This window comes from Arachis ipaensis, chromosome B08 (assembly GCF_000816755.2).
Source record: "Arachis ipaensis cultivar K30076 chromosome B08, Araip1.1, whole genome shotgun sequence".
Lineage (NCBI taxonomy): Eukaryota > Viridiplantae > Streptophyta > Magnoliopsida > Fabales > Fabaceae > Arachis > Arachis ipaensis.
In genome coordinates this window covers 118,883,427-118,888,383 of record NC_029792.2, presented here as the reverse complement: position 1 = coordinate 118,888,383, position 4,957 = coordinate 118,883,427, and the positions used below count along the sequence as shown (strand labels likewise).

The 4,957-nt window shown below is 40.3% G+C and overlaps 1 pseudogene; it reads left to right on the top strand.

The window, feature by feature from the left end:
- Nucleotides 2,172–4,412, top strand: LOC110265745 (annotated as a pseudogene).

Below are 4,957 nucleotides of genomic sequence, written 5' to 3'. Positions count from 1 at the left end.
GCCAAAGCAAAGCCAAAATGGCTAAAGATTAATGTTCTGAAAATTGGTTCGGATCGACCGATCGAACCGGTTGAACCGTAAACCGGACACAAGAACGATTCGGGCATACAACAAAATCGCAAAATCTAAAAATCGAAATTGAACCGGTGAACCGATCGGTCGAACCGAATCGTGATCTGGCCAGTTTTTTGGTTGAGCAGCAAAACGTTGCCGTTTCAGTCTCTGGAACCCTAAATTAATAACCAATTCCCTAATTGCCTTCTCCTCGAGCTTCAGAACTCAGAAGCGATGTGAACTGAGAATTGAGAACGCCTCCGGCCTCTCTGACTCTCACACGGGTTCTCATCGTCATCGAGCTCGTCGTCCGGTCGTCCATCACATTCGTCGAGCCACTGCGTCGAGCCACCGCCGTCAATCCTTCGAACAACCACCTAATCGCGCAGCAGCCGTTGTGGTAGTTGACCAGTCACCTCCGTCGCACAGCAGCCGTCGCTGTCTCCCACTCTCCCTATTGCATGTTCTGTTGAAGCCTTGAAGGTGCCTTCGAGCTTCTAGAGTTTCAGGTAATTTTTTTTAGTTATGATTGTTTGATTGAATAACTGTTGCTTGTCTCTGTCTCCTGATGAGTTTGATTAAGTAGTTCTTTGATTTTGTGAAGCTCTATGAACTGAACTCACTGAAGTGTGACATGATGAACTCTGAAACTGTGAACTCTGTCTCCCTATTTTATTTTTCTTTGAACTGTGTAGTGTGAAACTGTGAAGTGTGAACTGATTCAACTGATCCTGCTAAACTGAACTGTGAACTTTGGTTAATAATTGTTGTTTACTGATTACTGAACTGGTTTTGCTTTGTTTTCTGAACTGGATTTTCTTGTTTGTTGAGTAATTGTGAATAATTTTTAATAATTTTGGATGTTGTTTGTTGTGAACTTGAGAGTTGAGATTATTGGGTTGGATTGCTGGTAGTGTTTAGATATGGATGAGAGAGACAACGGTGATCCAACCAAGCAGAAGTGAGGAGAACATGTGTCTGAGGAACTGGAAAGCAGCCAGAATGCAGAGTCCGTTGTAGGACAGCAAGTGCAATTGGGAGCGGATGAGAACTTTGGAGGGTATACGTTAGCAAGAAGGAAAGGGCTATCTTAGGCTTAGAGCAAGGTCTGAGAGGTATAAAAGATTGCAACATTTTATCAATAACTTGCATTTGCATGTTCTGGGAAAATGAAGAAAAGAAAGAAAAAGGATTATTCTTTGAACTATGGCAGGACTCCAAGGGAATGAGAAGGTTAAGGATTTTAACATGGTTTTTGGCTTCCACTTCAGCTCTAATATCCTTCTCAAGCTTTTGCAGTGATAACACCAAACGTACCAAATGGCACTGGTTCAAAAGAGGGTGGAAAGGTAAAAGAAACCTATGCATTGTAGCTGCAAACACCATTCTTGGTGAATTAATATACTCCAAAGGCACCTTGTGACTCAAGAAACATGAATCATATTCGAAGTTAGTCAAAAAAGGAGATAATTTGAGTCAAATAGATGGAAGTTAATAATAAAGCACCTTTGTTTTAAAGTTTACATTAGGCTATAATTATATTTTCATGTGTTTATTTATATTTTATTTAACTCCGCCTATGTTACACTTGCGGTACATAGCCGGTCCCAAGCCCGGATAAAGGAGGAGGGTTGTGTTAGGTCTTCGGCAACCAACATAAAAATATAGCCGAACCCCCATGATATGAATCAAAGGCATTATTGCGCTAAAGCTAGGTCGTTTCCCTGAAGCAACGCGCCGTATGGCTCGAATACGGTGTCAAAGCAAGAGCCGCTGCATCGGTGCCCGGATGTAGTGTTAAATGAGCAAGGGTTCTCGCGTTTTCATGAACGGACGAGGGTAAATAAGCTAGTTCACAAAGTAAAAGGTAAAAGTCAAAGCGACAGAAGGTTGAGATTTGGGAAATGGAACATAGGCACTCTAACAGGAAAGTCCATGGAGGTGGTGGACACCATGACAAGGAGGAAGATTAACATTATGTGCCTACAAGAAACGAAATGGATTGGTGCAAAGGCTAGGGAGTTGGATACTTCTGGTTTCAAACTTTGGTATACAGGAAAGGTGAAGAATAGGAATGGGGTTGGAATAATTGTGGATAAGCAGTGGAGAACTTTTCCTCAACCTTTGATCTTCTCATCGCAAATACATGTTTTAAAAAGAGAGACGAACATCTTATAACCTATAAGAGTGGCATGACAAGCTCTCAAATTGACTTCTTGTTGAGGAGAGTCGACCGGAAATTTTGCATTAACTGTAAAATTATCCCGGGAGAGAGTTTGACAACACAACATAGGGTGCTCGTCATGAATTTTCGTGTTGAGCAAAAGTTGAGAAAAAGACATCATACGAAGAACCCAAGGACGAGGTGGTGGCGGATGAAAGGTGAGGAACAAAGAAGCTTCCTAAGACGGGTAGGAGAAGAGGCAAAGTGGGATGGGAATGGAAGCGCGGAAGAGATGTGGAGGGAGATGGCAGAAGTTATTAGAAGAACAGGAAAAGAAAGTTTTGGTGAATCTAAAGGAATAGGACCAAGAGACAAGGAGTCCTAGTGGTGGAATGCGAGTATAGAAGAAAAGATAAAGATAAAAAGGAAATGCTTTAAAGAGTGGTCTTTATGCCGCAATGCAGATAATTGGGAAAAATATAAGGCGGCTAAGAAAGAGACAAAAGTGGCTGTAAGTGAAGCAAGAACAAGAGCATATGAGGGTCTCTACCAGTCTTTGGGCACGAAAGAAGGAGAAAAAGGTATATATAGAATCGCAAAGAGCCGGGAAAGAAGAACGAGAGATTTGGATCAGGTTAAGTGCATAAAGGATAATGATGGAGAGGTATTGGCTCAAGAGGAGAAGATTAATGAAAGGTGGAAGAGCTACTTCTACGAGTTATTTAATGAGGGACAGAAGATTCTTCCGAGCCTTGGTCGATTATGCACAAGAGAAGAAGATCAAAACTTTGACTACTATCGAAGGATTCGAGACTTCGAGGTAAAAGAGGCTCTAAAGCAGATGAAAAATGGCAGAGCAGTAGGACCTGATAATATCCCGATTGAGGTTTGTAAGGGTCTTGGAGAAAAAGGCATCAACTGGTTAACCATGCTTTTTAATGAGATTTTAAGGTCAAAGAAGATGCCTGATGAGTGGAGAAAGAGCACCTTGGTACCTATCTACAAGAATAAGAGGGATATACAAAGTTGTGAAAACTATAGAGGGATTAAGCTTATGAGTCATACTATGAAGTTATGGGAAAGGGTGATAGAACGGAGGTTGAGAAAAGAGACACAAGTGACAGAGAACCAATTTGGATTTATGCCAGGCAGATCTACCACTGAAGTGATATACCTATTAAGAAGGATGATGGAGAGGTATCGTAGTAATAAAAGGGATCTACATATGGTGTTTATTGATTTGGAAAACACGTATGATAGGGTACCAAGGGAGGTCTTATGGAAGGTTTTAGATAAGAGGAAAGTAAGTATCGCATATATTCGGGTAACTAAAGACATGTATGATGGGGCCACAACTAGTGTGAAGACTCAAGGTGGTGTGACAGAGGAATTCCCTATTGGTATAGGATTACACCAGGGATCATCCTTAAGTCCATACCTTTTCACATTAGTCTTGGAAGTACTCACAGAGCACATCCAAGAGCCTGTGCCATGGTGCATGCTTTTTGCCGATGATATCGTCCTTATGGGAGAGTCAAGAGAAGACCTAAATAAGAAGTTGGAGTTATGGAGAGAAGCTCTAGAAGTGTATGGTCTGCGTATAAGCCGTAGCAAGACGAAATATATGGAATGTAAGTTCCGTTTGAGAAGGAAAAATCCCAATATAGAGGTGAGGATTGGAGAAAACATCCTATGAAAAGTTAAAAGTTTTAAGTATCCTGGGTGCATCATACAGGATAATGGATAGATTGAACAGGATGTAAATCATAGGATCCAAGCAGGTTGGTCAAAATGACGGAGTGCATATGGTTTTATATGTGACAAAAAAGTGCCCTTAAAACTTAAAGGTAAATTCTATCGCACCGCTATAAGACCGGCTATGCTGTATGGTACGGAGTGTTGGGCGGCTAAAGGGGAGGACGAACATAAGCTGAGTGTGGCAGAGATGAAGATGTTGAGATGGATGAGTGGTCATACGTGATTGGATAAAATAAGGAATGAAGATATAAGGGAGAGAGTTGAAGTAGCACCCATTGTGGAAAAGATGGTTGAATCGCGTCTCAGGTGGTTTGAACATGTGAGAAGAAGACCGATAGAACATCCAATCAGGAGAGTGGATGAGATGGAAGATGGACAAAGGGCGAAAGGCAGAGGAAGACCTAAGAAGACCATCCATGAGGTGGTCAAACGAGATCTACATGTAAACGGTCTCTCTGTAGACATGATACATGACAGAGCACAATGACGTCGTTTGATTCATGTAGCCGACTCCACTTAGTGGGACAAGGCTTTGTTGTTGTTGTTGTTTATTTATATTTTATTTATTATTTTGTTATAAAACGGTTTTTCAGTTCAACCACAGTCGAACCGATTGAACCTATAAACCAGTAAATTAGTAGCTAGAGCAGTTCGATGGCCGGTTCGATTTTCAGAACCTTGCTAAAGATAACTCTCCAATAAAATTTTAACTCGTGAGTCGTGACAACTTTGGAGAGCAAAAATCAGCAACTTTGACTGTGTAAAGAATGGGGAATCAAACATTGACCACACTTAACTATCATAAATTATGCTACTATATATATATAACTATGACTATAGTATTTCAAAAAACATTACCAAAATAAATAAAATATAACTTCAATTTTAACCTCATATATAAATTATATTATAGTATTTCAAAAAATATTACCAAAATAAATAAAATATAACTTTAATTTTAACCACATATATAATTATTAT